Source organism: Arachis duranensis, chromosome 10 (assembly GCF_000817695.3).
Source record: "Arachis duranensis cultivar V14167 chromosome 10, aradu.V14167.gnm2.J7QH, whole genome shotgun sequence".
In the NCBI taxonomy this organism is placed as follows: Eukaryota; Viridiplantae; Streptophyta; class Magnoliopsida; order Fabales; family Fabaceae; genus Arachis; species Arachis duranensis.
Window position 1 is genome coordinate 75,143,260 of NC_029781.3, and position 12,961 is coordinate 75,156,220.

The window sequence follows — 12,961 nt, forward strand, 5'->3', positions numbered from 1 at the left end:
TTAGAGTTGTGGAGAATTCCGTCAAGGATGCTACAATTGATGCTAAGGAGGATAGTGCACAACCCCCAAAACAGGTATCTTATGGAGAACTAGACGGAATTACCCGAGACACATGTTTCCTTGATGATGATGATCGCAAGTCAAGTTCTCTTGGTATTGAACTTGCATCCGCAAGTGAATTCCTTGAGACAGAAGAATCTTCCCCAAGTGAATACGAAGATGATGCAGAGGTCAACTTTTCTCAACCTCCCAATTATGACTCGAATGACGAAGAAGATATCGGTGACCTTGATCAAGATATGGTTGAATTGGAAGAAAATTGCCAAGAAGTGGAGGAATTCACTGAAGACCACAAGGGAGTAAGTCTTGCAGAACCACCGAAAACATCTATCCCACGGCCATTACCACCCAATACGAACTTCAAGTGGGTAAAATCCTTGACTTTCATCTTTACTTTTCCACTTGAATATGGTTTACTTGAGACAGATAGCCAGCTTAGAGCTCTTTGGGTTTTAAAAGCAAACGGGAAATGACTCGCACTCAAAGCTGGTATGCAAGATTCACTGAGATTTCACACTTCAATTTGAGGTGCAAGAATTGGTGTCAAGCTCAATTGGAAGGATCTCGGACGTTGTTTGGTCACTGCAGCGAGAATTTTGGATTACTCATCACCAGACTAGAAAAATGCAGACCAAGACAAAGACGGGTGTAAAAGTAGAATTTGGGATCATGGAATCTATTCTACCATTCAACACTCCGGGAGCCTGCAAGCCTGTTTGAACTCACCTAAGGGCTTTGCATACCTTGTTTGGGACCCCGGAGGATGCTGGCATTCCAAACACTGGTGGAGATTTCTGGACGAATTCAAGCACAAGCCACCATAGCAGGAAGCTCATCAAATGTCCAACTTAGGAACTTTAAGTAAAAGTTCTAGAGGGGAGACAACACACCATGGTATGATCGTTCCCTCTCTATTTTTCTCTGTTTTTGAGTTCTATTTGAACCTGAATTTTCTACATTACATTCATTGCATTTTGCATTCTGCATACTGCATAAAAAATAAAAAAATAAAAAAGAAAAGAAAAAGTGAGAGCACGCAACGCGACAGCGTCGCTAACGCGTCCGCGTCAATAGTGCACTAAATGATTAGGAAAGTGAACAGAGAATCACGCTGAAGCAAGGCTGGAAGCGTGCCTTTAACACAATTGTTCCACGCGACCGCGTTCCCCACGCGATCGTGTCAATCTCAAAAAAAGCCTCCCACGCGTCCGCGTCACCCACGCGAATGCGTGATCCGGATATCGACGTAAAGATCCAACGCCCAGTAAGTTGGGCTGGAATCGTGTGGCTATTGCACGTTTAGCACCAACAACCCACGCGTACGCATCCCCGACGCGAACGCGTCACTTACACAACTCCCATCCCATGCGAAAGCGTGAGCGACGCGATCGCATCGCGCGGATATTATGACCCCCTAAACCAAACAGAGAGTTGCGTTGAAACGACGCTGGCATCATGCATGTAGCACAAATACTAGCGACGCGGATGCGTCTTACAAATAACCCATGCGATTGCGTCGACCACGCTTCCGCGTCAACCCTAGTGCACCCCAGTCACGCGATCGCGCGCTTCACGCGCTCGCGTGGATTCGTGATCACTAACCCCAAGTCATGCGAACGCTACCCTTCGCGTGACCCAAACCCCAACCCTCTCTCTCTCTCTCTCTAACCTCTGCAACTCTCTCTCTCAACCACCCCAGCCACCACCTCCGACCACCAAGACAGCCGCAACGCCACCCCCAACCACCCAGACCCGCCGCGACCCCAACCCTCTCTTCTTTCCTCCTTCTTCTTCCCCTCTCTCACTCTCCTCCACCACCATAACTCACCGCACCAAGCCTCCGACGGCCACTGCCCACCGCTGCGCCGCCGTGTCTCACCCAACGCTGCCGCATCATCACCCATCTGCCCTCATCTCTACCCCATCTCCTCGCTCTTTACGCACCAGGTTCTTCCATACGGCGATTCATCCTTGCGACTCTTTAGTTCGTTTTTCAATCTTTGTTCCGCATAGGCTAGATAGAGATGCATGTTTGTAGTGGATTCTAGGTAGTTAGGTAGCTAGGATCTGGATAGTGGATTTAGGCCTGATAATTGCACCGTTCCTGTTACCTATTTATCTGTTCTGCAATTTTATTCGGGCTGTGTTATTCATACTGTTCATCTGCTATGTTCGTGCTGCTAGACTATTCTTTACTATTCCTACTGTTGGTGACTGCTTGCAGCATTTGTTAATCTCATGAACTGTTTTTCTTGATATCTATTTTCCGGGAACGTCCAATTTTAGCCGGAATGCTGCCCAATTTTCTGTAAATTGTCTTGATATTCATTCATGTTTTGGTTTTGGCATTTTGCATTTGGCACCCCTCGGCTTTGATCAAACCAATTCATGCATGCGCGGGCTAGCATTCCTATTCATCTTCTTTCCGGGGTGATAAATCACTTTATCGATGATTAGATTTTAATTTTTTTCTATTTTTATCATTGTCAATAACCTGATATTTTTGAATATGAGTCGACCGTTGCTTACAAATTGTGAAATTCTTGTTACTTAGGATCAAATCATCATGCCACTTACTCTGCCTTTCTTTTTACTAACTCACTGATTTTCGCTTTCTAACCTCTTTTTCAACTTTACCCATTTTAACTTTCTAACTCTCCCACTTTACTTTTTCCTTACTTCCTTCAATTAATTTCACTCACAGCATGATTATTGTTTTTCTAATTAACAAGCTTTCCACTTCTAACATATTTTTGAATGTGATTTCTCATCTCAGCTTTTCAACTCCAACACAATCCAGAATATACATTTCCTTAACTCATTTCATTCTTCTACTGCTCCTTTGCCACTTACTGCTTATCTTGTTATTTGCCTACTTATTTTCCTGCTTTTACTCCTCAATTATATCTTGGCTATTCTGTTTGTCAGGATGTCTGACTTTCAAGGCAGGGAAAAGGGCAAAGTCACCACTGGCAAACGGAAAATAAGTGAATCTTCTGGTTCCATCCTTGGCATCTTACATGATGATTCCTGGCAGGAGAAGAACTTTATCCCGCAGGAAAAGGCTGATCAGTTGGTACTTTCCGCTGACCCGGTAAAATTTGCCAACAAATACTGTGAGCTGAAATATCCAACCTTTGCCACCGCCAGGAACCTACACCTGGAAAGGACCCTCAAAATTCCAGAAGAACTCCAGCAGTACACCTCAGATCATATCAAACAGAGAGGCTGGTTCTTCTTGGAGAGGAACTTAACTGAGGTCAACTCATCCTGGGTTAGAGAATTCTACAGTAACTACTTTCTATCTTCCCTAGATGTAGTCCAGCTCAGAGGCAAACAGATTCTGGTTACTGAGGAAGCAATTGAAGAAATCCTCCATCTTCCACCTAAATCCGATCAGCCAGATGGTTACCAGAAAGCTGAGGAAGATATGAGATTCATGAGGTTTGATTGGGATGCAGTAAAGAAGGGCATCACTTTTGATCCTACTGTTCCTTGGGTCATGGGAACTAGCACATTGGTACCAAAGGAAATCAGACTTATATATCTGAATGATGAGGCTCGACTATGGCAACAGATTCTGAGCAACTATGTAATGCCGAGCACTCATGAGACGGAGGTGCCAGTTGCTATGATTACCCTCATCTGGTGTGTGATGATGGGTAAGGATCTTTATCTACCTCGCTTCATCCGGCATTACATGGCCAGGGTCCATGTTAGAGACACCCTCTCTTTTCCTTACCTGATTACTCAGTCGGGTCGCCAAGCTGAGGTACCTTGGGAAGTTGTTGATGAAAAGCCCCCCATAGCAGAGTGTCGAAAGATCATCCCTCACAGTCGGAAGTTCCTGGCTTTCGGCTACCGCCCTCTATTTCTCACTGACACTACTGAGGCAGCCACCTCTTCAGCTACCCCTTCTGCCTCCACTGGCCCAGCACCACCTACTGCGCCCCCACCTGCTCCTGAGTCTGTTTACCGTTTGGTGCACTGCCTCTTTGACCGCCTAGATCAGATGGAGCGCCATCACCAGCAGCAGTTTGAGAGATCTGACTGTCATACCAGGCGACTTTTTGAGAGGTCTGAGCGTCACCACAAGCGATGCTATGAGCACCTCAAGCTGATGATCCGCTCTGGTGGTGACATTTCCTCCGAGCCCGACACGCCCTCTGACACATCTGAGGAGGAGGTGAGCGATCACGAGGAGGAGGCACCTACCCAGGCTGAGCAGAGAGGTCCTAGCCACACTGCACCACATCATGAGGAGCACCACCAGCTACAGACTGCAGATCCGGAGGTTCCTCTACGGACAGAGCCCCCGATTCAGCAGACCACTCCTCCGATCCTCACAGCGATTGCAGACCCTCAGCCTACCATCGAGACACCAGCAGCCCATCCTTCCGGAGATGGCATTTCATCACACCCTGCTTAAGTGAGCATCGAGGATGATGCTATTATTTAAGTGTGGGGAGGTCGCCATCTCTGGCATCTATTTATTTTGGTGAACTACTACAGACTCTCTTCTTATTTTGTCTATTTTCTATATTTTTGCACATTTCTCTCTTTTGCTTTTATTGTACTTTTTGCATTATACACTTTGGGTTGTATATACATCTTGGATATTTTAGCTCGATTTGCACCATAGTCTACTAGTTATATATTAAGTGGATCAATTAGTATAGTTTACCCTTTTTTAGCATATGATAGTTGATTTGATTGAAAATAAAAAGGAAGTAAGCTAGAGACTTTAACAAAATTAATCCACACCCTTTGTATATATAGCATTACATGTTTGTTAGTTAACAACATTTTATCAAGGAGGAACACCAAAACTTTAAAGCCATCCAATATATTTTACATTGAGAATAATGGAAACTCTTAATTTCTACTTGCATGACGTACATAAACTGATATATGATTTATGAGCTTGAGAACATGCAGCCTGTGAGTTTTGAGCTTAATTGTATGGTTACATTCAGACCATAACTTTTATTCCTGTGTGTTTTGCCCTTCTTTTTTATTCTAGTGTTCTTTACTTTGCTTTAATCTATATGTCCAATATAGAATATAGATGCATACCAAGATAGGATTGAGGCCATTACTTATTTTCACTCACTTATCCCAAATAAGCCTACCCTTTAAACCACCTTTGTTAGCCCCTTTTGAGCCTAATCCCCTTCTATTTCATAATCACATTACTAGCCTTAAGCAGAAAAACAAAATAAAAAAAATCCCAAGTTGAATTCTTGGTTAGCTTAAGATAGAAATTGTGTATAATTTAAGTGTGGGGAATTTTATGGGAACATGGGATGATAGAAAAAGTAGGAAATTAAATTGAACAAGTTATGTAAAAATTTGGGAAGCATGCTCATGTGAAATCAAAATAATTAAATTACCATGTGCATTAAAAAAAAAAGAAAAAAGAAAAAAGTTTTTATTTTCAATAAGGGAACACAAAGAAATTCCCTAGTTACAAAATAAAAAGAGTGAATGCACATGGGACAAAGTTGAATTTAATGCATGAGTTTGCAACATAAAGTGGGAAAGTTTGGGCAAATAGGTTAAGAAATTTTGATTTATGTAAAAATATGTATATTAGGTGAGATCTTAGACTAATCAAGGATTCACTTATTAGCTCACTTAGCCTTATACATATACTTTTACCTCTACCTTGGCCCCATTACAACCCTAAAAAGACCTCATGATTTTTGTATGTCTGTATTCTATAATTGTTGATTGGTTAGATGAAGAACAAAGTTATAGAAAGTAAAAATAAAAAGAAGATTAGAGTGATTAACCCAATAAACACTGAGTGACTAGAGAATAAACACAAAATCCAGTGAGGGTTCAATAGCTCATCACCATATATCTCTGTCTCAATTGTTAATTGTCTTGCAAGTTTGAAAAATATTTTTTATCCATCTCAATTGTAAAAGTGCTTTAACATTGTCTAAGGTTGGCTATGCATATATATATATATATATATTTCCTTGAGAATGTGAATTAATTTAACTACATGCAAGTTTTATATACAAGTGAACAATAACTAGTTTAGCACGACTCATTTAGGTAGTTGCATCTAGGATACATTGCATTGCATGAGATCCCACCATTTCACCTTCACTCTTTTCTCTTGGATTCAGCATGAGGACATGCTATTGTTTAAGTGTGGGGAGGTTGATAAACAACTATTTTATGATAAATCTTGTGCTTAAATTGAATGATTTATCATCTCTTCACCTACTTATTCATATAAATTGCATGGTTTTACTTTTCCTTCCCTATTATATGATATATGTGAATTACATGTTTCCTATGCTTTAAAAATAATCATTTTAATTACCCTTTATTACCATTCGATGTCGTGATTTGTGTGTTGAGTAATTGCAGAACTTCTAGGGCAGGAATGACTTAAAGGATGGAAAGAAAACATACAAAAATGGAAGGAAAGCACAAATTGGAGTTTTAGAGCAACCGGCAGTGACGCGTCCGCATGGACGACGTGAACATGCGGTTCACACGAAAGAGAATCGACGCGAGCGCATGGATGAGGCGAACGCGTGACTTGTGAAATACAACTGACGCGGACGCATGACTGATGGGACCGCGTGGAAGAGCAACACTCCAGATGACGCGACCACGTGACCCACGCGGACGCATGACGTGCGCGATCTGCAGAATTTGCAGATCTCGTTTGCAGCTATTTTTGGGCCCTTTTGGCCCAGATCCAAATCCAAGAGGCACAGATTAGAAGTTATGAAGTGGGGGAATGCATGGAGACAGAGAACAACAATCAGATATAGAGAATACACACTTTTTAGGATTTAGATGTAGTTTTTAGTGAGAGAGGTTCCCTCCTCTCTCTTAGGATTAGGATTAGGACTTTTAGAACTAAGGAATATTTTTATCTCATCTTTCTATCAGGTTCAATATCTTTTTATTTCGACTTCTCTTAATTGTTGATTATTGATGTTGCCTATTTGGCTTATGACTCTTCATGTTTGGATTGATTTTATTTTATTAATGCAATTGAGGTATTTCAGATTTATGATTTTTCATTTAGCTTTTTATATTCTTGGCTTTAATTGATTAATTGGTAATTCTTGAGTTGTCAAACTCATTGTTGACTGAAAATTGGAATTCTTCAAGAATTAATTCGAGTTCCACTAACTCTAGCCTTCCCAAGGAAAGATTAGGACCTGAGGAACCAAACTTATTCCATCCACTTGACTTACCTTCATAGTTAGAGGTTAACTTAGTGGGAAAAAAATTCAATTCTCATCACAATTGATAAGGATACCTGGGATAAGACTTCCAGTTTTCATACATTGCCAAGAGTTTTATTAGTTATTAATTTATTAATTCTTGCAATCTATTTCTCTTGCTTAAAACCTTTTTCAAACCCAAACACTGTTTTTCCATAACCAATAATAAATCATACTTCCCTACAATTCCTTGAGAAGACGACCTGAGGTTTGAATACTTCGGTTTATAAATTTTGTTGGGTTTTGTTACTTGTGACAACCAAAACGTTTTGTACGAAGGGATTTTCTGTTGGTTTAGAATCTATACTCATAACGCGACTATATTTTTGTAAAATTCTTTACTAGCAAAAATCCCAATGTCAGACACTCATCATCATTCTCACCTGAACGCGTGACTGACAACCACTTCTGTTCTACCTTAGAACGAGCGTGTATCTCTTGGATTCCTTAATCAGAATCTTCGTGGTATAAGCTAGAATTATTGGCGGCCATTCTTGAGAATCCGAAAAGTTTAAAACTTGTCTGTGGTATTCCGAGTAGGATTCAGGGATTGAATGACTGTGACGAGCTTCAAACTCGCGATTGTTGGGCGTAGTGACAGACGCAAAAGAATCAATGGATTCTATTCTGACGTGATCGAGAACCGACAGATGATTAGCCGTGCCGTGATAGAGCATTTGGACCATTTTCACTGAGAGGATGGGAAGTAGCCATTGACAACAGTGATGCCCTACATACAGCTTGCCATAGAAAGGAGTAAGAAGAATTGGATGAAAGCAGTAGGAAAGTAGAGATTCAGAAGGAACACAGCATCTCCATACACTTATCTAAAATTCCCACCAATGAATTACATAAGTATTTCTATCTTTATTTTATGCTTTATTTATTCTTATATTCGAAAACCATTATAACCATTTGAATCTGCCTGACTGAGATTTACAAGATGACCATAGCTTTCTTCATACCAACAATCTCTGTGGGATTGACCCTTACTCACGTAAGTTATTACTTGGACGACCCAATGCACTTGTTGGTTAGTTGTGCGAAGTTGTGACAAAGTGTGATTCACGTTTGAGAGCCCCAAGTCTATTGGCGCCATTGTTGATGATCACAATTTACACGCACCACCTGTGCATACGGACACTTAAACTTAGATCTATTATAGTAAATTGCATATCATTTTGAAGTCCCAGACGTTAGCTTTCCAATGCTGTTGAAACCACCTCATTTGGACCTCTATAGCTCAAGTTATGACCAATTTAGTACAGAGAGGTCAGGGCTGACATCTTTACAAATCCTTCATTTCTTGAATTCTTCCCTTTTTGCATGCTCTTTTCCTCACTTCTTCAACCCATACTTGCCTTGAAAACCTGAAAATCACTTAACAAATACATCAAGACACCAAATAGGATTAAAGTGAATAAAATTAACTAAATTAAGCACAAAAGAGCATGTTTTCACTTTCAGGCACAATTTAGGAAGAAATACCAAAAGCATTCTATTTAGGTGAATAAATGTGGGTTTATGTGATGGAATCCACTCAAATCAAACCAAAATATATCAGAAAATATGGACTCATCAATTTCCCCACACTTAAACCAAGGATGTTCTCATGCTAAACCAACCAAAGGAGATGAATGAAGGGGTAATTATTAATGCAACTACCTACATGCATGTAACTATACTAAATGTTATCTATATATATCTACACTATGATTCCTATTGAGTTTGGTAAAAACAAACAAAAGATCCTCAATCAATCCAAAATAAAGCTTAGGGCTAAGACAAAGCAAGTATAGCAATATCATCAATATCCAAAGATTTGGTTTGAAATTTTCAAAATTCATTTCAACAACTTGCAAGAAGATACAAGATAAGCAATGGAAACATAGAATTGAGCAATTGAAACCCTCATCGAATGTGTTTACACTCTAATCTCTCAAAAGTGTTTAGGGTCAATCACTCAATTCCTCCTTTAATCATGTTTCTCAAAGATTTGCAAGTCGTATAATAATCAACTAATATTTGATGAATGAATGCAAATATCATGAGGACTTTTGTAGGTTGTAATGGGGCTTAGGTAAGGGTAGGATTAATACGGTTTAGTGGGTTAATAGATTGGATCTTTGATTAGTTCAAGTATCCCACCTAATCCTATATCATCCTATATACATAACAAAACAACCTAACTACCCATTTATTCTCTTTCTCACATTCACTCATGCATGCTTCTTTTCAATTCAACCACATATGCATCTCGCTCTTACTTACATTATTATTATTATTTCTTTTTTTCTTTTTTTCTTTTTGTTTTTTTTGTTTTTTGTTTTTTTATTTTTCTTCTTCTTTTTTTTATCATACAAGAGAGATGCATATGTTCCAAGTAATGAATGCATGAGTGTTTTTCCACTTTTCTAAATATTTTCAATGAACAACCAAACTAACTAACTACCAATGTTTTCCCACAAATTCTCCCACACTTGATTAACACACACACTCAAACCCAAGCTAATCAAAGATACAACTAATGGACATAATGGTTTTTCACTTAGGGTGAATGATGTGCTTAAAATTATAACAAAGAAGAATTAACGGCTCAAAAAGTGGTTTACAAAAGATAAATGTAAGGGTTGGCCATATGGGTTTGTGAGTTCAATTTCAAAAAAATGGCCTCAATCATGCTAAATGCAATTCAAAACATCAAATATAGGACATATAGACTAAAGCAAATCGAAGATCACAATCATAAAAAGGAGTTTATAACACATAAGAACAAAATTTGTGATTGAAAATATGCAACCACACAATTTAAGCTCAAATCTCACTTGGTATTTGTTCAAGCTCTTTTCTATGTTCCATAAAAAGATACTTCAAGCAAGTTCAAAAATAATTTTCAAATCTAATCAATGGAATGCCCAAAAAGAGATTTCTTGAAAATTCTTTGTTATTTCACTAAAACTTATTTACTCTATGTGTGTGTGTATGTATGTATGTATGTATGTATGTATGTATGTATGTTGTGATGGATGCAATTTCAAAATCTTTCCTGGTTCTATTCCTAATTTTCAACAAGCAAAAATTAACATGAACAATTAGCACAAAATTGACTAGGCATTATACTATTCACATCATCCAATCACAACTTCTAAATATATACTAAGGAAAAGATGCAAAAATACAACATGCAATAGCTAGATATAAACTATGATATATATACCAAAAGAAAATTCAATGCGACAGTCAAAGACACTCCAAATATATACAAGAAGCCTACTAAAAGAAATAAAAATAAAGTGCAAAGTGTTTGGGAAAAGAAAGTTTACACCCCAAAATGACGAATCCTCCCCCACACTTAAGCGTTACACGGTCCTCCGTTCACAAACACGATCCGGGGAGAATGTCTCTCAAGAGCTCCACCTTCATTTGGCGGATGCGTAGGCTTGGGTTGTGCGGAGATTGCTAAGTCCATGTATGCTCGGCATTTCCCTCCTCAATGTCCTCCTCCTCTCCCGGCTCCTTGCCTTTATGTCTCATCCTCAAAAAGAAGAGCAAACTATAGTTAAGACTCATAGAGCAAGTAGCATAAAAGGGTAAAGGAGAGAGTAAATAAGCATCTAATTGAGGAATTTTTCATAGTGGCATGGAATACACACGACGGCCGGCTAACGTGGCATCCACACAATTAAAAAGTAAGCATGAGTTCCTCAACTAAATGGCCTAAGATGCAAGCAATAAATGAATATCAATTAAACATAAGCAAGCTTAGGCAAGTATAATAAGAGTGAATTGAATGTAGGAATTATTGGATATTGAAGTTGTGTAAGTGAAAGAGCAAAATTTTGATTTAATAGCACAATAAATAATAACCAATGCAATGATGACAAAAAATTACTTATTCATCCTTAGGAAAAATCAAATAATCACATCGTTAAGGTGTTTGTTACAAAAAGTGACAGGTCTTGATAGAAATCAAGTCAAGTCAACTCAAACAAATGCAAAGCATTAAAAAGAAACAAGTGCCTTGTGATGTTATTATATTGACTTAAAAACCATGATGAACAAGCAATTCAATTCAATTCACTAATTTTCATATGCACTCATAAAAGTTTCATCTAATTATCCCACAAAATGCAACTGTGTAAATCTAATTAGGTTATAGTAATGAAAAGCAAGGTATAAGTGCATTGATGAAATTCAATCAATAAGCAACCCAATTAACATGAAACAAACACATGCAGCTTATTTAAAATAGAAATGAAATACAAACAAAACAAAGTAAAGCAAGTAGAAAAGAGGGCAAAAGTAAGAGAAGAGAGGGGTGGAAGAAAGAAGAAGAGAAGAAGTAGAGAGAAGAGAAGAAAAGAGTATAGTGGAGGAAAACAGGGGTGTGCGTACGCACACTAGGTGGAAAAGGCGCTTATGTGCACGCACAACAGCGTGCAGACGCTGCGAATAGAAATGGCATCGCAACCTGTGCGGACGCACAATGTCTTGTGCGCGCGCACAGAAGGGAGATGGGGGGTGTTCCTACGCATAAAGGGTGCGTGTGTTGCGAGTGGAGGGGGTATTGAAAGTTGTGCGTGCACACAAAGCTATGCTCACGCACAGGTAGTTTTTGTTTTTTTTTAACATGAAGCGTCATAATTGCCAGCTATCATGCCGTCTGTGCGTACGCACATAGGTCCGTGCGCACGCACAAGAGGCAAAAGGATGTGGGATGCGGACGCACAAGGCGTGCGATCGCTCCTAGCAGAAGGGGTGTAAGCTGGCGTGCACACGCACAGATGGGTGCGCACGCACATAATGCAAAAACTGGGGTTGTGTGCGTATGCACAGGTGTGTGTGCACGCACATGCTCTGTTTTTCTCAAAAAAAATTTCCTCAAAATTCTAAGGTACCAAGCCTTATTTCAATCAAAACTCAACACCAAAACATGCAAGAACCCATAAATTCATGATCCAAACTAAAATTAACTTACAAATATCAAAACTAAACTAATTCTAAGCTAACCAACCAAACAAACATGCAATAAACCAAAATATATACAAAAAGAGAAGAGTAGGAACAATGTTACCAAACACTTTTATTTAATGTCTTTAAGTTAGACAATTGGGAGAGCCCCTTGCTATGGTGGCTTGTGCTTAACTTCCCCACCAAATGCTAGAATGTTCAATGTCCTTCGGGATCCCAATCCTAACCATCAACAAAAACAAAAGATAACCAAAAAGCAAGCTATTTACATATTAACATATATACAATAGACAACAACAACACCATTGTAACTCCCTGGCAACGGCACCAAATTTGACAATGACCAATTGCACAGGTTTGGATTTTCACACTAAAAATAGGATTGACGTTGCAAGTATAGTCCAAACCCAACAATTGATCATCAATCAAATAATAATGTCACAATACAAAATAACCAGGAGTATTTAGTTCCCGGGTCGTCTTCCCTAGGAGTTGCAATAAAATGTACATTTATTGGCTATGAGAGAAAGTTTGGGGAATCGGGAATGCAAGAGAGACAAGTAATGTAAATAGCAAGAAAGTAAATGATCATGCAAGAAATTAAAAGGAAAGCAATTAAAAGAGAATTCAAATACTAAAAAGAGCTATTGGTGAGAATGGGGAATTTA